At 39.9% G+C, this 26,436-nt stretch overlaps 1 long non-coding RNA gene across 1 annotated transcript in view; it reads right to left on the minus strand.

Moving 5' to 3' along the window:
* Positions 1–15,501: 15,501 nt before the first annotated feature.
* The window catches only part of LOC137163658 (uncharacterized), a 116,672-nt gene continuing 105,737 nt past the window's right edge, over positions 15,502–26,436 (minus strand). Inside the window, exons 3-4 of the long non-coding RNA XR_010922765.1 lie at positions 16,807–16,854; positions 15,502–15,758 (exon numbers count right to left, since the gene is read on the minus strand). This is a non-coding gene — a long non-coding RNA (uncharacterized lncRNA). The remainder of the gene's footprint in view (positions 15,759–16,806; positions 16,855–26,436) is intronic.

The following is a 26,436-nucleotide window of genomic DNA, read 5'->3' on the forward strand; positions in this document are numbered from 1 at the left end:
TGGTTTTGTTCCACATCAGAAAGGAAAAATCGATTTAAAAAACCTCTAATGGAATTCTTGTTTTCCAGCCAGCCCTAGTTCCCAGCTCTGGGTCTTAAGCACACTTCCAACCCTTCTTGGACAGTGAGACCCTGCAGTCTGGCCACCAAGATCCTGAGCCCCCAGTTGCTTAGACATGTACCCACCTCCAACGTAACTGGCTTCCCACCGCCCCATTTATACCCTTCAGAGACAACATAGCAGTAAAGAAATGAAACAGGCTTAGTAAAAGAATTCTTTAGCTTCCAATACTTTTTAAAAAGCACAAAAGAGTTACAGATTTTCAGAAAACAAACTGCTGAACTCAGTCCTCTCAGATTGACTTCACTACCCCCATGAATCCTGAGTTCAGTCCAAGTCCTTTGGACAGACAGCTTTCCCTCCTGTTTGGCATGGTCTTCTTTATGGCACTGGAATCATCTCCTTTGTTTAGAGCATTCCTCTTTTGAAACTGCCTTGGAGACTCTTCTTGTTTTTGAGCTTCCAAGGGGGAATATCCAGAACTCCAAAACTATCCCCACCTTCTGTCAGCTTCTGGGTAGAGTCGTTCAAAATCAATGGCCCTGCTAGCAGTCAATTCATTGTTTCACCAGGATAGGGTCATTCATTGTTGATGGCCCTCGATTGCTCTGTCACAGTTTCCCAGACAGTGGGCTAGTCTACACTAGAAGTATTACAGCTGCTCAGCTGCACCCGTACAGCAGCGCCGCTGTTGCATGTCTGGTGAAGATGCTCTATGCTGACAAGAGAGAGCTCTCCCATTGGCATAATAAAACGTCCTCCACGAGAAGTGGGAGAAGCTCTCCCACAAATACAGCACTGTCCACAGCGGCATTTAGGTCAGTGTAAGATACGTCGCTCAGGTGGGTGACCTATTCACACCCCCGAGTGATATAAATGGTACCAACATAACCTGTAGTGTAGACAAGCCCATTGCCTCTCAACTAAGGGTATGTCTACACAAACTGCTACAGCTGTGCCACTTCAATGAAGACACTACCCTCATTGATACGTGGGGTTCTCCTTTCGGCACAGTTATTCCTCCTCCCCGTGAGGCAGTGGCTAACCCAGTGCTGTCTACATCGGGGATTAGGTCAGTTTAACTGTGTCCCTAAGGAGTGTGGATTTTTCACACTGAGTGATGTAGTTACGCTGACTTAATTTCCTAGTGTAGACCAGGCCTAAGAGTCAAGTTCCTGCTACAAAATGCATGCTGAAAGCCACACTAAAGGTTGCATTCAAAACGGAGGTGGAGACTGAAATACAATATAGGGTTCACAGAAACTAAATGGAATTCATAAATTGATAGACATCCCCAAACAGTCAAAACTGTTTTGTATGAACTGTAAAATACATGTTCCCACTACTGCAAAACAGAACAGAACAGAAGAATAATTTGTTATATAGATTGCCTTTCACGCTTAAAGTACAATGTCTCAAAACTCTTTACATAGTAATTAATTAGCTATTGATAGTCTAGTGACTGCAAGCTAATGGAGCTCAATTATGTACTCTGTCCAGAATCTTACATCCTAGTCCAGCAAAGTACTTAAGCACATTCTTTACTTTAAGCATTTGAGGATAGTTCTGCTGAAGTCAATGGGATTATTCACATGCTTAAAGCTAAGTGTTTTGCTGGTTCACAAGCAGAGTGGTTACCTCCTGGCAGGATTGAATCCTTAGACGTTAGAATCTGTGTTACTGAGATTTCCGCCCTATTCCTTTAAAAAATATTCTGTTGGTGCTTTTCCTCTTACTTGGAAACATAATATTAACGTGTATTTTATCTAAAAGATAGTATTATATAGAACTACACATGCACACAAAATGGAAGCACTGGACACAGTTCCATAATTAACATAGCATGCTGAATTCCATTATGAGCCATATTTTGACTGCCTCTGAACTCAATGACATCAGGTAACAGCTTGAAACACCTGGGACCTATGAAGGGTTGAGAAAACTCAGTTTAGAGGAGGAACCACAAGAAGTGAGTCAGGTTCCTGTGGAAGGCCCTGAAGTAGAGTCTGTAAGGACTTGAGGGGAGCAGCTGAGAGGTCAGGCTCTATCCCAGAGAAACTTAAAGTTAGCCAACAAGGGACTGGGAACTGAGCCTGAGAGAGAGCTGAAGAGGAGCCCAAACTGGATGACAGTATCTTTCGTTTGTTTGGTGATCAGTGGGGGACTGAACTGGAGTGACCCAGCTGCAGGGTCCCCATGTGAATCCCCAGCAAGGACAGAAAATCTGGCATGAGAAAATGAGGCAGGGAGTGCCTGCCGAACCACTCCCAGTCAGCAGGTTGTGCTCCCAGGCAGGCATGTCCTATGACAGTCTATTAGTAACAATCCTTTTTTAATTTTTTTTAAATGACTGAACGTTCAACCATACTAGCAAATAATGGGTTATCCATGGAAAAATTGTCCTATTGCCTTCTCCATCAAATCTCATTTATACTGCCAACTTTCATTGTGATGTATACACAGTATGCTACATGTGCACAAACATACAATCCTTCAATGTCTTTATTTCATGAGTTGTGAAATATTTTTAAAATCCATTGCAAATTGACATTGAGGCAATGTGTGTCCAGAACACGGCTGCAAATATGCATTTGTTCCTTTTCCAGAATTCCCATTATTATTTCATAGTCCGTATGATTTCCACATGCACAGCACCTACAGAATCAGACAGTGTCTTATGGCTACAGTAATTAAATATTAAGTATTTTCAGGTTAGATAGCTTTCTCATGCTCCAGCTCTGCAAGAGAACACCGAAAGGAACACATTAAAAAGTTACAAAAACTGCAATTTTGGCATCTCATAAGAGGGCAAGACGTGCAGAGATGAGCTGCCATTTCACCTGCTGGATGCCCTACCTCCCTTCTCCGAGTGTCTGAGAGTGACTTTAGAGTAGGGCTGAGAGAGTGGCAATGCTGAGTCTAGCACCATCAGCTTCCCATTTGAATGATTTTTATGGGTAGAGTTGATACTCAATAGGGCAGGACCATGCAAGATATTTGTGGGGGAGAAAGCACTTGAGAGTGGGAAGCGAGATGCTGGGAGTAAGGGAGTCCAGGCTAATCAGAAGAGCTATGGTGCTACTTTGGACATTTTTGCTAGGGTTGAAGTAGGTTATGTCAGTAACACTGGGAAAGATGCTTAAGCTGGAGTACACAGACACACTGAAGGGACGGATCTAGAAAAAGAGCTTCCATTAGAAAGGGAGACTCAAGGGAAGAGAGATCCAATCACTGGAAAGAGGAAAAACAGCCTAGGTGAAATCCCAGCTTCATTGAAGTCAATGGAAAAACTCTTCTATATCAGTAGGTTTAGGATTTCACCCAGACTCCAGGACAGAGAGAAAGATGGAGAAGAGAAAAAGAGAGAAGAGGTAGTTGTGTGTGTGGTCTCAGTTCTGTTCATATTTGACAGCAGTATGGATCATAAGAACATAAGAATGGCCATAATGGATCAGACCAACAGTCCATCTAGCCCTATATTTTATCTTCAGACAGTGACCAGTGCCAGATGCTTCAGAGGGAATGAACAGAGCAGAGCAATTATTGACTGATCCATTTCCTGAGGTCCAGTCCCAGGTTCTAGCAGTCAGAGGTTTATGGCTGTGTACCTGACTTCTATCACATTTCCCCTCTGCCTATTCTTTAAGCTGATAAGAATAAATCTATTCTTTAATCTCCCTCATATGGAACCTGTTCCATAATCCTAATCATTTTTGTTGCCTTTCTCTGTACCTTTTCCAGTTCTAATATATCTTTTTTTGAGACAGGGTGATCAGAACTGCATACGGTATTCAAGGTGTGGGAATACTATGGATTTATTACTTTTTCTGTTTTATTTTCTATCCCTTTCCTAATGGTTCCTAACGTTGTTTGCTTTTTTGAGTGCTGCTACACACTGAGCAGATGTTTTCAGAGAACAATCCATACTGATTCCAAGATCTGTTTCTTGAGTGTTAAGAGCTAATTTAGACCATCATTTTGTAGGTTTTCCAATGTGCATTACTTTGCATTTATTAATGTCATGCACAATTTCACACATTTAGTAGCTTGTTCCCAACAGAGATCTGTAACTAAACAGGTAGCATTAAAATTAAGCTCTCTCAAGTCCTAAAAAAGCAGGGGTCCCTTCAGGCTACAGGCAATGACCGTCTGTCCTTCTTCAAGGAAAAGATCATTTCTAATCACATCTTTTGGTTAGAGGACTTCAATATACCATTACTTGCATTAGGATACTTACTGAATAAATAGATACAGAACTTGCAGAAACTTTTACATAACTATATTTAGAAATATTCCAATTGCAGTTACATAAACTGACTTACCAAAACTGAAAGCTAATGGAATCTAAAATAAACTATTGTAACAGTCTCGGGCACTGAAGTAGGTTAATACTTATATTTTTAATATAACACAGCATGTATACATATATGCACACATACATATGGAGAGAGACAACGAATGTGTATACATGTACACATAGTACACAAGAATTTTTTTTTTAATTCATGTATAATTCTGGAGTGAAACTAAATTTTAGAAATGAAGACCAAAATCAAAAAAATTGTGAGCACCCTGATCATCTGCTTATACAAACTGTGAGTTTAAAATGAAAAAAAGCCAAGAACCATAGATTATATAAATATATAATAAAAATAAGCAGAAAATATAATGCAGTGTGTGTGTGTGTGTATGTATATATATATATAGATAGAGAGAGAGAGAGAGAGAGAGAGCGCGCAAATAAAAGATTCCCTAACTACTTAACTTTTTTACTTCAATCTTTGCACATTATTTTTCCTATCTTCTAGAAAATACTGAGCAGTGTATACAACTGAAAACTTTAAAGACTGATTTTTATTAAGTGTCACTTCTTCAACTGAATTATCATTAAAAGCATACCACCAACTCAATCTATAATTATTGATTATATTCAACATACTTAAGAATTAACATATTACACACTTAATCATTGTCCAATTTTCCCTAACTTGTAAAAAGTTACAGTCATTTCACTCCACTGAGGGTTATGAAACTCCTAAGGGGTGAACCATCCAATGAAAAATATGATCACCCCTTAGGAGGTTCATAACCCTCAACCGACTTCCCATACACAGAACCACCAACCAATTCAGTAAATACATAAAGATGTTGGTAACTACTGGAAACAAAATTAGATTTTCTAGGCTTCAGCAGCATATAGTTTGTGGCTTTTCCTAAACTGCATTTTAGAGTCACAATTAAAATCTTTTTAACATTTGCTTTTACAAGTAGACGTTATCATGGTACATGTGGTATTCTATTATTAGTAGGTGGAATATCATGATAATGTTAATTACTTGCTAAGGTGCTTCTAAGTATTATTAAAGTACCCATTGTATACTTTATATATAAACAAGGTATTTCAGAGGAATTTGAGGAGAATTTTGAGCCAAAGGTTATTCTTAAATAAATAAATAAATAAATAAAAATTACCAAGCTCTGCCCACAACTCTCACTCCATAACACCAAAATGGTGTAGCCCATTTGCAGACTATCAGCTACAGTTTGCTTGTCTGGCCTTGCCACGCAGTGGTACAATGAGTAAGGCTCTGAACTCAGCAATCCCACGGGCCTCTGTTCAAGACCAATGGTCCCTGACAGTATCTATTCACTTTACAAGACTGAAAGGCTAATCCAACAATGAAGATTAATGGCACCCTCCAATAAAATTTTTAGAAACGTATTTAGTAGTTCACTATGAATTAGAGACGAAAGACTTCATTGAGCTGGAGCAGATGGGAAAATAAAAAACCTGCTATGGGACTGAACATGTTTGAACTTGCATTTCTTTGTTGACACCACATTTGTTGATATAGCTGAGGTTAGTCCTGCTTTGAGCAGGGGGTTGGACTAGATGACCTCCTGAGGTCCCTTCCAACTCTAATATTCTATGATTCTCTACTGCACAGTATATTGAGACTTTTTTAAACAGAGGTAACTAATTTCCAGCTACAGGCCAATTCAAATATATTATAATTTGCAATACGGAGAGTCTAACATGTTCCAGATGCAGTAGTTTAACTCATTTTGTAGAATGTTTCCCTACACTTAGAGCTCCAAACCCACACACTGGCTCATAACCAATGCTGACATTCCAGTGCCACACTGGGTGTTCTGCACTTGGGAGGGGTGCCATCTTTCAGATGAGATACTGAACTAAGTTTCTCTCTGGTATCTGTCCAGGTCACAGTTCAAAATCTGTGGGAATTTTCTGAAAGGTAAAGGGAAGTTCCATAATCCTAGGTAATGTTACTTCTTTCTTTAATTTTAGCAAAATTATCCTTTTCTCCATTCAACACTTCGATTTTTTTTTTTAAATGAAAACACACATTTCTACACAGGAGAGTCACACTGCCTCCCAGGATTCGGCACTGGCCCTGGTAAAAATTCCTTTAGTGCTCTTTGATAAGGCCTTGTCACAAATAAATGGAAATCTAATGCATGACTGAGGAGATGGGAGGGGAGGATGTGCCAGACTAAAACGGGAAAAGAAGGGGGGAGAGGTGGCACCCAAACAAGGAAGCTGTGAGAATATAGCTTTTTAGAGCAGGTCTTTAATTGCCGGACTATAACACTGTAATAGAACTTTACACAGGAATATAAGTACAAGCTTCTGGAACATAAATCTTGCAATCTATTTACTAAAGTAATAGAAATAGTGCTGCAATACTCCATTATTTAGTTTTTCATTTTTGAAGTAAAACAGATTGGGATAAGGCACATCCAATTTCCTCTCTACCATCTAGAGCACAGATGGGTGGAGAGTCCATTCTACTGATTGTCACTTGAGCTAAGCACTGGAACATAACTTTCTTAGCGATATTATTTTTGCTCATTTCAACAAGATTGGAGTTTCTTGCAAGACAGAGGATTCTGGTGCTCCTTACTGCCTATGTAAAGAATGACTGCTCAGTTGTCTGGGTCTCTGCTCATCTAATTTGAAAGCTAAGAGGTACAGATACCTCCTGGCAATATTTGAGTAAAGGCACAATTCCTTATTCAGTTTTCATAATAGAAAGTGGTAAATAGCAGGGTCCCCCAAGGAGCTCTACAAGAACCTGTGCTGCTCAACATATTCATAAATGATCTGGAAAAGGGAGTAAAAAGTGAGGTGGCAAAATTGGCAGATGATAAAAATTACTTGAGATAGGTAAGTCCAAAGCAGACAGTGAAGAGTTACAAAGGGATCTCACCAAACTGGGTGACTGGGCAAGAAAATGGCAGATGAAATTCAATGTTGATAAATGCAAAATAATGCACATTGGAAAACATAATCCCAACTATACATACAAAATGATGGGATCTAAATTAACTGTTACCACTCAAGAAACAGATCTTGGAGTTATCATGGATAGTTCACTGAAAATATCCACTCAATTTGGAGTGGCAGTCAAAAAATCTAATAATGTTAGGATCCATTAGGAAAGGGATAGAAAATAAAACAGAAAATATCATAAAGGCACTTTATAAATCCATGGTAAACCAACATCTTGGATACTGTGTGCAGTTCTGATTGCCCCATCGCAAAACAGATATATTAGAATTGGAAAAGGTACAAAAAAGGACTACAGGAATGGTAAGTGGTATAGAACAGCTTCCATTCAAAGAAAGATTAAAAAGACTAGGACTGTTCAGTTTAGAAAAGAGTCTGCTAAACGGGATGTTACAGAGGACTATAAAATCATGAAAGGTATAGAGAAAGCACATTGGGAATTGCTATTTACTCCTCCACATAAGAACAACTTGGGGTCATCCGATAAAATTAATACACAGCAGGTTGAAAACAAACACAAGAAAGTACTTCTTCACACAATGCACAGTCAACCTGTGGAAATCATTGCCAGGGGATGATGTGAAGGCTAAAAGTATAACTAGCTTCAAAAAAGAATTAGTTAAGTTAATGGAGGATAGGTCCACAAACGGCTATTAGCCAAGATGATCAGGGATGCAACTGTATACTCGGGTGTCCCTAACCCTTCAACTGTCAGAGGCTAGAACTGGAAAACAGGTGATATATCACTCGAAATTGCCCTGTTCTGTTTATTCCCTCTGAAGGATCTGGCATTGGCCACTATCAGAAGAAAGGCTACTGGGCTAGATGGACCATTAGTCTGAGCCAGTATAGCCTTTGTTATGTTCCTTTAATCTTATTTACCTCCTAAGAAGATGTGTCTGTTCTCTGACCCAGTTAATAATGAACAACAATACACAAATGAAACTTCTCTTCGCAAGTGAAGCTGACTACAAAATATTCTTTGGAACTATTCATTTCTCCAAGTACACAAATATAATGTAATTATCTTAATTACTTTCTTTCCCCAAAATTTTATCAGACTGTATCCCCAATGGGCAAACAACTTTTTTTTCCACACAATCCAATTACACACTAGGCAATCTGGTATCTTGCACGCATATCCTTCATTCATCAGATTCTGGTTTGCTAGCAATACTATTCAGTGTCTCTCTCATACTCATCTCTCAGATGACCAACTTGGATAAACAGAGAAATCTTTGGTGAGCTTACACACAAAAAGGAAGCTTACAAGAAGTGGAAGCTTGGTCAGATGACTAGGGAGGAGTATAAAAATACTGCTCGAGCATGCAGGAATGAAATCAGGAAGGCCAAAGCACAATTGGAGCTGCAGCTAGCAAAGAACATGAAGGGTAACAAGAAGGTTTCTACAAGTGTGTTAGCAACAAGAAGGTGGTCATGGAAAGTGTGGGCCACTTACTGAATGGGGGAGGCAACCTAGTGACAGATGACGTGGAAAAAGCTGAAGTACTCAATCCTTTTTTTGCCTCTGTCTTCACAGACAAGGTCAGTTCCCAGACTACTGCATTTTGGGCAACACAGTATGGAGAGGAAGTAAGCAGCCCTCAGTGGTGAAAAAACAGGTTCAGGACTATTTAGAAAAGCTGGACATGCACAAGTGCATGGGGCCAGATGCAATGCATATGAGAGTGCTCAGGGAGTTGGCTGATGTGATTGCAGAGCCTCTGGCCATTATCTTTGAAAATTCATGTTGATCGGGGGAGGCCCTGGATGATTGGAAAAAGGCAAATATTGTGCCCATTTTTAAAAAAGGGAATGAGGAGGATCCAGGGAACTACAGACCAGTCAGCCTCACCTCAGTCCCTGGAAAAATCATGAAGCAGGTCCTTAAGGAATCCATTTAGAAGAACTTCGAGGAGAAGAAGGTGAATGGGAACAGTCAGCATAGATTCACCAACGGCAATTCATGCCTGACCAGCCTGATTCCCTTCTACAATGAGATGACTGGCTCTGTGGATTTGGGGAAAGCAGTAGACATGATATACCTTGACTTCAGCGAGGCTTTTGATATGGTCTCCCACAATATTCTTGCCAGCAAGTTAAAGAAGTACGGGTTGGATGAATAGACTATAAGATGGATAGAAAGACTATAAGATGGTTAGATCGTCAGGCTCAACAGGTAGTGATCAACAGCTCAATGTCTAGTTAGTAGCCGATATCAAGCAGAGTACCCCAGGGGTCAGTCCTGTGGCCAGTTTTGTTCATCATCTTCATTAATGATCTGGAGAATGGGGTGGATTGCACCCTCAGCAAGTTTGTGGATGACACTCAGCTGGGGGAGTGGTAGATACACTGGAGGGTAGGGATAGGATAAAGAGTTACCTAGACAAATCGGAGGATTGGGCCAAAATAAATCTGATGACGTTCAACAAGGACAAGTGCAGAGTCCTGTACTTAGGATGAAAGAATTCTGTGAACTATTACAGACTGGAGACTGACGGGCTAGGCAGCAGTTCTGCAGAAAAGGACCTGTGGGGTATAGTGGATAAGAAGCTGGATATGAGTCAGCTGTCTGCCCTTATTGCCAAGAAGGTTAATGGCATATTGGGCTGCATTAGTAGGAGCACTGCCAGCAGATTGAGGGAAGTGATTATTCCCCTCTATTTGGCACTGGTGAGGCCACGTTTGTAGTATTGTGTCCAGTTTTGGGCCTCCCACTACCGGAAGGATGTGGACAAACTGGAGAGAGTCCAGAGGAGGGCAACAAAAATGATTAGGGAGCTGGAGCACTTGACTTATGAGGAGAGGCTGAGGGAACTGGGTTTGTTTAGTCTACAGAAGAGAAGAATGAAGGGGGATTTGATCGCAGCCTTCAACTACATAAAGGGGGGGGGGGATTCCAGGGAGGATAGAGCTAAATTGTTCTCAGTGGTGGCATATGATAGAACAAGGAGCAATGGTCTCCAGTTGCAGTGGGAGAGGTCTAGGTTCGATATTAGGAAAAACTTTTTCACTAGGAGGGTGGTGAAGCACTGGAATGTGTTACCTAGGGAGGTGGTGGAATCTCCATCTTTAGAGGTTTTTAAGGTGCGGCTTGATAAAGCTCTGGCTGGGATGATTTAGTTGGAGTTAGTCCTGCTTTGAGCAGGTTGTTGGACTAGTTGAGGTCCCTTCCTAACCCTATCTTCTATGACTCTATGACAATCATACAGCCCCATATTGTTCCTACTGATGTCAAAGGGAGTTTTGTCATTGATAAGGTTAAGATTCTGTCATGTGTATTTTCAGTAACAGTCAGGGACAAGTATCAGGCAATAAACAAAAATTAACAAAAGCTGCAATCTGTCCCTGATTGTTATTAAAAAGACCCTGGGGGCAGTGGGGAAACAGAACTGCCAGGGCTTGCAGCTGCTCCAGCCCTTCTGCTCAAGTGGGCTGGCCGGCTGATCAGCTGTTCCGCGGGAGCCCTACAGCTGACTGGTGTTCCAGACATGCCCCAAAAGTCACAAAGGTCCCAGAAAATCATGGAATCTGTGTCCTCCGTAAGCAAATTGTATCTTTAATCATTGATCATCAGTGGCATCAATAATGAGCCCTTTATTAACCTATCAGTCCCACTTTAACCCTCAGGGGTAAATCCTGCAATATAACAGCACAACACTGTTAATAGATATCACAGTTAATCTATTTCACTGTATAATGCAAAGTAAAAAACTGATAAATTGTTTGCAAGACATTATACATAATGAAAGCTATTTCATGTCTAGAAAGAGGTCAAAGTACCAAAATAAAATAAGGTGATTTAACATAAAAATGCAAATACACCTAAGCTGCTAAGTGATCTCCCTTATTTCAAGTTATCTTGACTCTACATCTCCCGTTGTAGTGAGGAATTCAATATTTCTGAGAATTAACGTGCAAGTTTCCCAGACAGAAGAATAGTACAGAACGTTATGTGGGATATCAAAAAATATAAATAGGTGACATAGCTACTTGTAATGTGTGGCTGCTTCAATAAATCCTCTATGTGACTGGTACAGTTTGTTAAATAAAAGTCATTCCCCCTAAAAACTTCTATTGCTTGTCTTAAAAAAACAAAACACAAGCACCCAAACCGTTGGGACAGCTTGCATATGTACATCCAAGACACTGCACAGGTAATGACCCTACCTAGAAAAAATAATTCTGTATATTTATGTCTATCTTGTGCACAGTTATATTAGAAATGTATTTCTTCTCAACAGCAAGTCAGTCAAACAGAGTAGAAGTCTTCATTTTCTAACTCAAGGATAAGACTAATACAGCACAAGCTGAGGCAGTTGAGTAATTCATTTCTCTTGAGAGGAATAAAACACGATTGCGCTCTCTGTACTGGCTGGCACAAACTCTTCAACAACAATCTACTATTTAGAAAACAGACTGGCCTTTGTACTTTGTTTATGCCTTCACCAAGGACACAATTCTTAAAATACTTTAATAATATAAAATAATGTTGCCTGCATAATGGCCAACTGCATATTTATATAAGTTAACATAATATAACTATAATATATTCTGCTAATGGCTTCCAAGCTGAATGGTGATCTGAACTATTTTTACTAGTTCTAAGATATTCAGAGGTGCTAAGCCTGGGCAGTTCCTGATTAAGTCATTTTCCCAAAAAAGATTTGAAGTATTTCTCTTTCATTAGATTAATCCTGATGCAACAGCACAAGCGGGACATAAATCATATTGCTACTACTGTAATGTTTACAACAGAGAATCTTAAATTGCAACTGTACTGCAAAGGTATCACTGCTTGGCCTGGTGAAGTCCACTGAAGTAACACTGAATTCCTGGGAGGAAAAATGACACACTTTGTTTTTCCAAGAAATGTTGACGTTTAAAGCTCCAGAACTTTCCCACAAACCGATCAGCAAATTGGTTTTATGAACAGATTTCAAGTATTACTAATTCTACAAGTTCAAATATGTGTCAGATGATCCAAAAACAAATGAGATCTAAACATTAATAAATCTTGCCTGGTTTTCTTGGACTGTTTCCTGATTTTTAAATCTTTGCACACCTTGGGGGGAGGAAGGGGGGGGGGGGGGAAAGAGAGAGAGATCATTTCAAGCTGAAAGTCTAACCTTCAATGCAGACATGCAAGTGTAGGCAGAGGGAATCCCATTTATCCTCTAACCCCTCCAGCAGGAAAGCTACCATTCTTTACTCTCAGCTTCCCCCTCACACTCTTCTGCCACCATCACTTCCTACTTCCAGCTCCTATCCTCACAGCATCCTACCACCACCTCTCTCTACTCCCCCAGCCTTCTGTCCCCCTCACAGTCTCTCTCCTTATCCCCCAGAGTCTCCTGCAACTCAGTCTGACTCCCTGCTCCTCTTCAGTCTTCTCCATCCTACATTCTCCCTCCTTTTCTACACAGTGTCCTGCTATCTTGCCCATACACTGTCTTCTTCTTCCTATATTCCCACATTCTGTTGCCTCATTTTCTCCTACACCTCTAATATCTAATGACAGATTTCCAAGCCAAAGAACAGAAGGAGTATTCATCATTACTGACAGCAACCTGGCTTCGAACACTGGGAGATGATGGCCACTGTTAATGAAGGCAAAAAATAAAATTTTACTCATTGTTGAAATAAAAACAATGAGTAAAATCATGAGACATGCAATAATACTGTGAGAATTAGCAAATCTGGGTTTACCATAAGCCAACACTTAGGGTGTGGGACTGAACCATGGTGCTTAGAATGCTGGACGTATCTGGCCTTTCTGGTACTGCATATATTGTAAATTTTCACCTGTCTAGAAATATCAAAAAATTTGCCACCTAGGTAAAACTATAGGTCTTTCACCAAACTGGCCTCTTCTGTTTTTCCGAAGGCAGCTACCTGCACACAATAAAGAAGCAGACTGAGGGGCCCACAAGAATGCACAATGAAACAACTGGCCACCCTGGAGAGTTACACATCACCCTTTCCATACATCCCACCTTAACCACCACACCCTTGCCTTTAGGACCAGCAGCACTACCATCAGACCCACACATTCAAGCTCCTGTTTCCTCACTACATATGCATACATTCCACCAGGATGAGCAAAATGTCCACCACTAGAACTACCAACCTCCATCTCCACCAAATATCAGCATTAAAGGCGGTGGTCTGCCCACGCTAGAGGCAAGTGGGTGAGTTTCTGCATGGGGAAGGAATGAGAGGCTGAATGGGGGTGGAGAATGGGCAAAAGGAAAGAGGGTGGTTGTGGACTTTAAAGGAGGTGAAGAAGTCTATGTGGTAGAGGAGGCATGTCCATTGCTACCCTGACATTTTACACATCTTATGATGCAAGATGGGATTCATCACTGAGAAAGCAGATTCTATGGGGGAAGCAAATGTCTCATGGGGTACTAGTATCTGATCAGGGGTTTCTCACAAAAACTGGTGTGCAATGAGATGCCTATATGGATCCAGAAGCCAGAAATGAACATGCCAGCCCTTTTGTACTCCTTACAGTACACAAATGCAAAAAATCTGCTTGTAGCCCCATGCACTTCCCCAGGTCTGGGGGTGAACTCTGTCCTCCCTCATCCCCACACAAGGCCACTTTACTTAGCTCTGGGCAGAATCTCATTGATAAAGAACTATGGAAGCTATATGTACATTTATACTCATGTATCAAGATGAGAACCTATGCCTTAAATTTTATCATTAAAAAACCCTAAAGATCATTTACTTTTGTACAACACTAAGCACAACAGGGCCTCAATACCTATCAGGGGCTATAGGGGCCCAACCTAAAGCCCACTAAGCAAACAGAAAGGCTGCCATTGACTTCAGTTTGCTTTGGCATATGCCCTAGTTGCTACTGTAACACAAAAAGTAAGTAATAACAACAAACCGCATTTTTGTCCTTGTTGCCAATGAAATCAACTTTCCAAGCCATTAAAAAGCATAAACGTTTAAAGAAGAAAGTCAGTTCTCTCTAGAAATCAAGTGATAAATCAGGACTCAAAGGCGGAACATGAAAAACATGTAGTTTCAATGGCATTGAATTGTTAATGCAGTAAAAGACAAAAAATGTCATGAAATTTGAAAGAGTGCAGAATAGTGAGGCAACTGTAACAGATTGAGTGGTAGGGTTCAAACTTGAGGGGAGGTTTGACAAAACTGAGTTAACTATTTTCTTTCAAGATTCAATAAAGAACAGAAGGATTTAAATTAGCTAAGGGTTATGAAATTAAGCTTGATCAAGTAATTGGACAGCCTGGAACTAAGGAACATATCTTATGCTTAAGTTAAGAGACATATGTATAAGAAGAATTTAAGAAGGCATTTTACAGAGAAAGTAATAAGTAGGAGGAATTATTATTTATATTTTTGTATTGCGGTAGTACCTAGGGGTCCCATTCAAAGAACATGGTCTCATTGTGGTAGGCACTGTACAAACATAACAAAAAAAACATGTCCCCATTGGTGAAGAGATTACAGTCTGTAGGACTGGTGTCTTAAAGATTTATGCACATTAGCGCAGTCCCATTTACTTTAATAGAACTACTCACAATGCATAAAGTTAAGCACATGAGAACATCCTGGCAGGAAAGGGCCTAAATATGGGCTTTCAACTGAGGAGGCTGAGTCAAATATTATTAACATATTTAAGCAAAACTTGAGCGATTATGTGGAATTTAATGATTTAGAAGGATATTAGTTAGTTTTGACTCAGGAATAGCTGACAACTTTCTAGGTGTTAAGGTTATTCAGCTTGTTTACAAAGAAGTGATTTTTTGCTCTCCCTTTAGCACAAAAAGTTAATGATTTATAGAGTGAAAAATATAAAATTTTTAAAAAGGGTAAAGCTGTTTAAAATAGCTAACATTTAGGAGAGAGGTAGCTGAGTAGTCATGAGTCTATTCCAGACATGGAGAGACTGTGGATTTCTTTTGGTTCTTCACTACCATATAACAGGTACCACTTCATGCTTTTTAAACAATATATTGATAAACCTGCCAAAAGCCCAAACAACAGCTAAAGGAGAACAAACAGAAGAAGGTGAACAATACTTCTACTTGGGCCAAGAATTATTATGCGCCACAATCAGGAAGACAAACTCTCACAAAGAAAGAAAGCTGGTTGGTGCACATTTAATTCTATCAAGGATGTCCTCCAAGGAAAAAGATCAATAAGGCAGCACGCGCCAACCTCTTCAACTCAACTGTACAGCCGGCAATGTTGTACGGCAGTGAAACATGGGCGCTGAAGAGAAGAGAGCAGCAGCAGTTGTCCATCATGGAGAAGGTGATGCAGTGAAGAATTCTGGAGATTTCAATCCATGAATGAATCCCCAATGAAGTGATCAGACTGCAAAGTGGAGTGCAGGATTTCACTGTTGAAAACAGGTACAATAAAATGCGATGGGCCGGGCATATAGCTAGGCTCACTGACAGTCAATGAAGAGCAGCTGTCGCCAAATGGTACCCACGAGAACTGAAATGACCACGTGGCTGATTTCCAAAGAGATGGGAAGACTTTGTTGTGAAAAGGCATGGCTGCACATGGAGAAGGAAGGCCAGGATAAAAGAAGAATGAAAAATGTGTTGTGATCGGCACAATCTATACAAGGGCTGAAAGACCGATCGATCAAGGTGATCAAGGTGATATTGATAAACATTTCCAAAATCCAACTTATTTCTGAGCTTTACTTTAGTCAAGTTCTCAGGTAAATTACCCCTATGCTAAACATCAAGCTATACAGGAGGAAGGCACATCAAATGTTCTCCAGAAGTTGTCTGTTTCTGCACTACCTTATGCCTTCATTCCAGGTTTTCAATCTATTACCCCACCAACAGAAGCCATCTAGGAGTACACTCTGCATGCCTCCCTTCCATAGCTCACTTCTTACAACCCCAATCTAAAAACCATTAGAGATAATAGATAATTTCCAAATCACTCAGAGAGTCTTATATCCGGCCCTATGGGAGTAAGTGTGGGACTGTCATGTATATAACATGCAATAGGGTGGCATTCTACCTGCTTGCTTCTTGTCATTGCTTTGATGTCTTCTCAGACATCATCTTAATAGCGCCCCATTGCCCCTGCCTTCAAACAAGAATTGACGGCTGTAAATATCAAAATATTACCTCAAACTAAAAAACTTAAGTAAATGTTATTTAAAAAATTGGGAGTTTTACTGTAGATAAGGTTTAAAAACAGAAGCAGCATTAAGGATATCAAGAATAGGCAGACCTCTTTGTGTGTGTCTACAACAGTAGAATGTACTATCTATCTTTTTAAATGCAAGCTCAATGCAATGTAATATTTTTTTTAACTCCTCTGGAATTCATATAATTTTACTTCATTGAAATATTCCAATGAATAATTATTTTACTATTGAACAATACCCAGAAGAGAATTTAGAAAGAAAAGTTAGTTACCTTTACTATACTTAGTAAGCTGTTTCAGTGCAGATCCAAAATCATCACCTATAAGTGAAAACAGATAGAATTCAACCCAGTTGCTTTGAGGACTAATTTTAAACATTTTTTGTAATTGTACACATTTTTTTTTTTTTTACCACCAGACTGCTACAGCTTATTGTTTATAGTTGTATAACAGACTTTCGCAACACTCACTCATGTCCAGCATTTCCAAGAAACTATTTGGCATTAATAATTTCCTGTAGGTTTCCAGTTAGTCATTCTGGGAGAAACAATTTAAAACATATTAAACAAATCCCATCTTTAGTAACTATAAATGCAAGGTTAGCATGAGTGGTTTTAGTTTTCCTGATTACTTATATACAACCTATTATACATTTCTAAAATCAATACAAATGCACAAACTATTCCAAAAGATCGTTAATATTTTATCTCAAAAACTTTGTTCCTGAACTGTCTCTCATATGAAACTATGCTGAACTATCTGCTCGAACCCATGCTCCATACCAAGCGCCAACCTTCCCTGTCCCACTACTAATTATTCCTTCCTGCACAATATTTCCCATATGATTTCTCTTCTTATTTCTGTCTTACCTCTACACGTTAGATTTCTTTCTCCCTACCACTCAGAATCCTTCTTGGTGGCCCAAAAGGCCCTCTCTGATATCTTATGCCCAAACCTTCTCTGATTTGCAAGTGTCACCCAGCTGCTTTTAACTGCATCCTCTAGAAACCTTTAGGACTACACATGTCAAAACCAAACACCTGGAAATAAAATGGTATCCAGTGTGGACCATGGATCCAAGGGCAGCGTGGGATACTTCTATGGAAGATACCGATTAATAACCATTCTGCCCTGTATGCAAATTTAAGAATTTTAAGATGTAGCACCACCTGTAACCTAAAGTAGACCACACTCTTGCCATGTTAGGATTCAGCCACATAAACTTGTAGCTTTCCACCCCCTGTCCCCGCCTACGTCTCCTAATCTCATTTTTCTTCAGTTTCTGTTACTGTAGGAAGGCTTTTTAATGAGAAGTTGGGAAAGCATTGTCCTAATACAAAACACAGTGAGTTAGATGGGTGATTATTTAAAAGATAAAAAGATTTTTAGACATAATATTCCAATTTACTGTGGTAATGAGCAAGGTATAAGAACCTGAATGCAAGTGAAGTATTTAGGAAATATTACAAATGTATGTATTACAATCTAATCAAATGTAAAGCTATATCAATTTGTATATTCCTGGTCAGCTAAAATATGCTATCTACTCAGTTTGTTTTTACTGCAGCTCTGGTTTCCTTCAGCATAAAATCTGACCTTCTTTCACGGAAGTAATTTGATGAGTAATTTGCAAGATTATGAATTTAATGATTTCTCACAGGCCTTCACCAACAGTCAAAGGATTTGCTACTATTCAAACATTGTGCTGCTTTATATACGGATCACTCTTTCTGTGACCCTCTCCTAGCCACCTACAAACATTCTGTGGGGTTACATCAGTTTCTTCCATACACTTTTGACCACTAGGTGAAAATCTAATTTGAACATTATATATGTTTCTTCATATGTTTTTTCTAATAGCAGTTAATGAGCTACAACAATCACAATTACAAAGTCGGCACTTGGCAAACAATTACCACACAGTAATATTTGAGATATCACAGTTATTTCTCATTCCAAGCACGGGGGAACACTGTACTAAATTAGATACCACTGTGTGCATTTTGGAGAAAAACTATTAATGAATCCTTGGATAACATAGCAGGCGAAAGCCAAATTGTCCACAATTTAGCAAACTGGCAAAGGAAGAAATTGCATCTCTTTTCCGGTTTAGCACTTTTAATTCCACTTATGTTGGTATTTATTGGCCGTATAACGATTGTTCTGTCGCTTTTATTAAGCCAATTGTTTGTTTCGTTACAATTACTCAAGGATCCACAACCAAACAAAACCAAAAACCCACCATCACACCCAGTATTAATCAGTAACCCTGATGGCAATCACAGCAGAGAAGGGAAGGCTGGCATTGTTACTATACCCTTTGTCCAATGGATTAAGAGGACTATAGTCTCCAAGACTGGCAACCCAGCATTAAGGGCCTGATCCAAAGCTCATTGAACTGAACAGAAAGGCTCTCACTGACTTCAATAGGCTTTGGCTTAGTCACTAAATTAACTAAGAAAAAATAAAAACTGAATGTTAAAGGGAATATAATATTTTTAATTAGTGCTAGTCACTAAACACTTTTCAAATTCTATTTTCCGATACAGCATTTTTCTGAGTAAACCTTCAGCACTAGTTCCACATTTACAACACTGACAAATTCATTACAGAAGCCTGTATTCTACTAAATTATAATTGTAACTAGTCTATTGCTATAAAAAGAAAATTATTTAATGCGGTGTTATTGTACCATACAACACAAGTGTCTGCCTAATTCAAAACGCCAAATAATATTTAATACTCGGGGTGGGGGTTTGTTTAGTTGATTGGGGGTTTATTTTGTTATATTCAGATATAAACTTGTCCTCAGAGAAGGGAGCAGGAGCCAGAGATAAAAACAAATAGTTTAATAATTCATTCAGGATAAAGAAGTATCCTTTACCTTTATGTATATTAGGATCTAGTCAGGGACCGATATTGGATGTTGGATCAGTGGTAGTCTACAGGACAAGTAAATGTTGCTTAAGTTCTGGAAGAAGGACAGCTCTGTTGAGCTGAGAAACCTGTAAACATGGCAACCATCTGCATTATGCAAACAGGAGCAAGGTGAGTCATAGCTTCATCTCTCCCATACCTACTGAGAGGAGAAGGGAGCAAGTAGAATTAGGGGGCCATCCTGACTGCAGTTCAACCCTTTACTCTTCTCCCTCCAATTGTAAGCACAAGGAGGTAGTGCTGGTGGTCTAGTGAACTGAGTACAGGCAGGAATCAGGAGAATTCAGTTCTAATCCTGATTCCACCACCTACTGTACAGCATTAAGCACTTACTTTAGTTTTCCAATCTATAACATGAGATAATCCATCTAGCTCACGTAAACTGCTTTTGGAATCTATGGATAAAGTAATATAGTAAGTGCAAGATGCCTAGCTCCCTCAGCAAAGAGTGCCCCTGGAACTGAGATTCAGAGATTCCTCAGATGCACTGAACTGAACCAGGAAGCACTAGCTGTGTGGGGGATAGAGTGCCAAACTGGGTTTAAAGATGCAGGGATGGAAGCAAAGACAAAGGGATGAAATCAGAGCTGCAGTAAAGGTAAGAGAGAAGATTATGTTGTTGAAGGAGGCGCAGATATGGGGAAGAGTGGAAGAATAAGGGGGGATTGGGGTGAAAAGAAGGGGCCAAAACCAAGGGAAGGGATAGCAATAGTATAGAGAAGTTCCCACTCTACCTCTGGTACTTATGTGGCCTCAAAACCCTAGTATCTGATCACCTCTCGATGTCTAACCTATTTCTCCTCACAGCACCTCTGTGAGGTAGAACAGTGCTGTTATCTCCATTGTACAGATGAGGCACTGAGGCACAGAGAGACTAAAGGCCAGATTCTCACAGATATTTAGACATCTAGTGAGATTTTTTTCAAAAGCACTTAGAAGGTTAGGTACAACCTAGCTGCATCTTTCCATACCCAAAAACCTTTGAAACCCTGTCTCTAAGGCACTGGCCTGAGATCATACAGGAAGTCCATCGGGAAAGTAGAACCTAGGTCTCTCACAGCTAGCTCCCTGTCCATAGGACCAGCCTCTCTCTCTGCTGCATGCTGCAGCCAAAAAAAAAAAAAAAAGGAGGGGGGGACTCTGATAGACAGGAGCAAAACCAAGAAGACCGTTCTCTGAGAATCCAGCAAACGTTCCCAAGCGATTGGGAAGGATATCATGGCTGACAGCATGAAAAGCTGAACAGAGGTCAGGAAGGATGAGGAAAGAGACAGAATGAGAGTCAGATGAGAAGAGATCACTTAACCCCCAAGGGGTGGCAGATTCTGCCCTATGCTGTAATGTAGAGCAACAGCTGCTGTGACATTTTACATTTTAACTCAAAACCATTTTGTTGTGTCACTTTTTGTTGAGTTTGAGAAAAGGCAGGAATGAGACAGTATCATATGAGTATCAGATATGCTTATGCCTCAGATTCTTAGGGTTTCAGTTGTATGTAGGCCAGCTCCAGAACAAAGAACAGAAATTGCATCCACAGAGTCCATAAAGTTGATGATTATTGTCGTGATTTGTATTATTCACTGGGCACCATCTGTGTGCTCAGCACTGTTCAGAAGATGCCAGAAAATGTAGCCCCTGACCCAATGCATATAAAATGTGTAGCCCTGGATAAGACGGGTTGGATATTTAAGTATGAAGCGTTTAGTTATTGAGCACTTTAATATCTATGAGTAGAGGCGCTAATGGCTATAGAAGTTTTACCTGATTAAGAACTGGAAGATTTGACCATCCAATTTTTTTTCAAGAACTTCCCAAAGCTCCTGTGCCTGTTTATTTTCCTTTCCTGCCTGCAGTAGCCCTGATGTACCTCAGAAGATTCAATTTTTTCTCAAGTTTAAAATGTGGAGTTTTCTTGGTGTTTGGTTTTAAATATTCTCCTATGAGAATTGCAACTCAACCACTGTAGTATGTTAAAGAACCTTCTAGCCTTTACAGTGTTGCCAACTCTCCTGATTTTGTCATGAGTCTCATGAAAGTTATTGTTTCCCTTAAAGACACAGCTCCTAGAGTCAAGTGGATGTGTGGTGATTTCAGCCTTCATTCTTAAAGAAAAAGTAAGCTTCTAGACCTCATGGCTGTGAAGAAAGATTCAAAATGTGACCCCAATGTACCCTAAAGGCTCAAAAAAGCAGAAGGCAAATAAAAAGAACCCCAAGTCTATTGTATTTACATAATCTTATGATTTTATGCCAATCTCATGATTTTTAACATTTGGGATTGGCAATAATGTGGAAGTGACTTGAAAGTGTCAGTTTCACTCCTGTTTAAAGTCAGTTTCTAGTCTATTATTTGTAGTATGGTAATATCCCTAGAGCCCCAGGCAGGTGCAGTATAAACTGCCTTGTCCTAGTAGGATGTTAAATGATCTATTCCAAGCTTGGTGAATTGCATATAGTAAGTAGCCTAAACGATAGAAAGTAATCTAGATTTTTCTACAATTGTTTCAACTGTTGTATTCAACAGTTAATAACATAGTAAGAATATATATTAAAACTTTAAATCTAACCAGTGTCCCTTAAGTGACTTGACATAAGATGTCAGAACGTCTTAGTATTACAGCTGTGTGGGTCTAATATTTAATTTTCTTTCTTAATATAGGAATTAGATACAGTGCAGCTAATTTCTAGGTTATCATCTGCAAAACAAGATAGAGTTTTAAGTGCCTAAGTAGCCCCTGCAATCACAGTTAAAGTTGTCCCCCCACGAAATTCTGAAATGGCACCCATACTTTAACCCCGTGGTTGAGGCACTCATCCAGGATGTGGGAGACCACTCTAAGTCTGCCCGATGAGAAAGGATCTGAAAACGGAACTACCACCTCTCAGATGAGTGCCCTAACCACTGGGCAAAAGAGTGATTCTCACTCTTGCTTTGGCCCAATTAATATTTAGTATGTAATTTAAGTGGAACACCTTCAGCTGAGGAGACTAAGGGAGACCCAGAGACAAGTTAAGCAGAGGAGCACCTATCTTCCCTCAGTTAGTGGATCATAAACAAAGACAGGCACCTACCCGCAGCCCAGACTTAGACATTTATCTCCACTGACAACCCTTCACTCTATACACCTCTTAATCCATGTCCATTTTCACGTGAGTTGTCTCTCTCCTCAACAAGTATTCTAAAAATCACTGGGTGAAAATTTATAATATAAATTGTTTCCATTCCCTGGGAAAATCTAATGTAACTTCAGCCATCTTTTTAATGATTTTTGGTTCAATATTGAATCATGAACAGGCAAACTGAATGGTCTGTGGGAATTAAATCTGAACTAAAGTTCCTTCCGCTGCTTTCTTTCATGTATAATCTGATAAAGATGCCATGGTAAGGAAGTGCCAGAAACAACAGGAAAAAAATTGAAGTAAAAAATGTTAAATTGTTCCAGGAACTGTGAAACAAACTCAAGCCTATTATGAAGTTATTCAAAATTGAATCACTGCCTCTACAGATTATCCCAGCGAATGCTGTGTGTCCATTGTGGTTATTAAAAAAAAAAAAAAAAAAGCAGCATGTTTGTACAAGCGTTTGGGCTAAAAAATTTGTCTGGAAGCTTAATGCATCCAGCATTGGGATATTCTCTGCAAACAGCCACTCATGACAAATAAATGATCAGGGATTCCTACATGCTTTTTGTAACCTTATCTTAAATGTATAGGTGGGCCCATAACAATAAGCATACAGACAAGAGGATTTTATATTCTATCCTTCTAAGTCTGCTGGATAAACGGAATTTGTACTTTGCAGTTTCCCACACTATATCCTCAAGAGTCCCATCATTAAACCTCAGTATTGTATTATTCTGTTCCATAATAGTGACAACACTCTCCAATTATGCTCTGTTCCACTCTATCTACAAATGCCACTACGCTGTTGCCTATTTTTTTCTGTAGTGTTCTGTCTTATCACACTTGCAAATGCATTTCTAATTTCTTGATCTACATTGTAGAAAACACTTTCCAGTTTTATTTTAGCAACTGTATAGCTAAAATAAATATAGATGCTCACATGTCTCTCACTGAGCTTCTTGAGCTACCTCTCCCTTGGGTGGGAATTCAAATTCCCCATTGAGCTCCCCAGGCTCTTTTTACTTGGCTTTTTCTTGAGTGGGAAGGTGAGGGGGGAGTGGCTGTATTCTCCCAGGCCCACTCACTCAGTGGTAGTGGCAAAATGAGCTATTATACAGTAGTTTGTCCAGATCTTCATAATATATTCCTTTCTCTTTCTGCTTTAACGAGCAGTGAGTTAACTATGACAACATTCAAAGTATTATTACTGGAATCTGAGTTGCAGCCATTGAAATGAATGGGGCAAGTCACACCTCTTAGAGCTCTTATTTCAGATTTTATAAATGTAAAGACAGCACTGCATCAGTTAGCCATGAAAATGCAACCTCAGTGTATATCAGCAACCATAACTACTAGAGACTTTATTTTTATTATAAAATAAGTGAAGACTTAGACTATGAAGAACAAGAAGGCAACATGAAAGAGGTGTCATACTGCCACATAGGAGCTGAATCTGAGCCTTCACCTTAACTTCAGCAGTTCCTGCACTCAGGGAAAAAACCAAAAAAAACCCAAAACACATCTCCACTACAACAGGTACTTTTAATTTTCCATTAACATAGTTTTAAAATGTAATTAACTTCACTGTTGTTAAAGAAATATCCCATGTGTATTAATGTTAGCGTATTAATGGTCCTGATTAGGATCAGAAGTTCTCACCTCACTGAATTGAAAGGAGTGGAGAAAAGAGTAGAACAAACTTTAGAACACTTTATCTTTGCAGAAAACCTGCATTCTCTCTGACTGCCTCTCTCCAGTTTTCTTGCCTGGATCCTGGCTAGAGCCCTACAGAACAACTTATTTCCCTTGTCCCCTCAAACAACTAGCTCTTGTCCACAGTGGTCCCATCACTACAGAGGTCACATCATTAAGCACAAATCTGGCATTACAATTTGGAAGAGGAAAAAGGTATAATTACAGTAATATCTGAATGGCTTTTCTCTACAGAACTATACATTGGAGACCAAGTGTGGCAAGTTTCAAGCCAAAGGAGAATTTCTCAAAAGTTACAAGATGCTAAACACAGGAGTTATAACTGAAATGGTCTTGCTATAGTATTTGCTACTACTTATGTTCTCAAAAAGGAACTTCAATCCTAATCCAGAAAGGGTTTTAGATGCTATCCACTTTGGATAAATACTTAAACAGTAAGGGTTTGAAATACAAGCAGAAAGAGGAAATCCTTTGCTACATTGTATCATGGGATTATTATCTAAATTGTTACATTTATATCATTTTCCTCACTGTGCTAACTGTGGCTACCTTGTATCATGGGATCATTATCTAAATTGGTACATTTGTATCATTTTCTTCACTGTGCTAAGTGTGGCTACCTTGTTACTTTTCTTTCTGCAGACACCTTGGCACTGGACCCATCCTTAAGAAATGCTGAGGACAGACTGTCAGATTAGGAAGAGGAGGGGGAAAAAAAAAAAAGCAGAGATGACATATTTGCAGAGCTCATGAACGCCACAGCAGCCGTAGAGACAGAGTGAAGAGCTGATAGCTGGCCAGCAAGCTACCACCCCACCCCTTGAAACAGTGAATGGACACACACTCCCCCTTCCCCAATGACTTGAATGTTCAGAAATAAAGTTTTGCATCATTTCAACGTTTCTTTATTAAATCATATATTGTTTAGGAGGGATTTGGTGGGCACAGATATCATTGGAGGGGGGGTACACCAAAGGCAAAAAACATACAGGAACAGAAATCACTCCTGCATCTCATTGCAGAACCTGGTTTTCAAAGCTTCCCTAATGCAAAGTGCTCCATGGTTAGCTCTCACCATAGTGCTGGCATCTGGCTGATCATAATTGGTGGCCAGTCTTTCTGCCTCCACAGCCTAACCCTGGGGGAACTGCTCACCCTTCGATTCACACACATTATGAAGAACACAGCAAGCAGATATCACAGAAGGGAGGTACTTCTCACTCATGTCCAGTCTAATGAGGAGACTCCTCCATCTGCCCTTTAAATGCCCAAAGGCACATTCTACAACCATTCTGCAACTGCTTAACCTCTTAATAAAACACTCCTTGTCACTGTCAAGGTGACTGGTGTACGGCTTCATTAGCCAAGGGAGCAAGGAGTAAGCAGGATCCTCCAGGATCACTATGGGCATTTCCACAACCCCCGATGTTAATTTTTTGGTCAGAGAAGAAAGCTCCCACCTGCATCTTAGAGAACAGCCCCAAGTTACGAAATACACAAGTGTCATGCACCTTCCCAGACCACCCCACATAGATGTTTGTGAAATGACCCCTGTGATCGACAAGCCCCTGCAGGACCATGGAAAAGTACCCCTTGTGGTTTATGTACTTGGTCGCTAGGTGTGCAGGCAATAAGATGGGGATGTGCATCCCATCAATGCCCCTCCACAGTTGGGGAAACCCTCCACTATGTCCTGCACATTTCCCAAAGTCACTATCCTTTGTAGTAGAAGTCTATTTATGGCACTGCACACTTGAATCATGGCTATGCCCACTGTAGATTTACTAACTCCGAATTGATTCCCAACCAAGAGGTAACAGTCGGGGGTTGACAGCTTCCACAAAGAGATGACAACTCTCTTCTCCACCGTCAGAGCTTGTCTCAAGCGAGTGTTCATACGCTTCAGGGACAGTGCCAGCTCCGAGCACAGTTCGAGGAAAGTTGCCTTTCACATACGAAAGTTTTGCAGCCGCTGATCATAACAGCTGCATAACGATGTGGTCCTACCAGTCTGTGCTTGTTTCCCTGCACCAGAACCTGCACTCCACAGACTGCAGATGACACGTTATGGCCTTCAGCAATCGGGAATTGTTCTGCTCAATGGCTTGTAGGAGTGCAGCCTTGGTGGCA

Source organism: Emydura macquarii, unplaced genomic scaffold (assembly GCF_026122565.2).
Source record: "Emydura macquarii macquarii isolate MOO-44397 ecotype Brisbane River unplaced genomic scaffold, CSIRO-AGI_Emac_v2 contig_2636, whole genome shotgun sequence".
NCBI lineage: Eukaryota > Metazoa > Chordata > Testudines > Chelidae > Emydura > Emydura macquarii.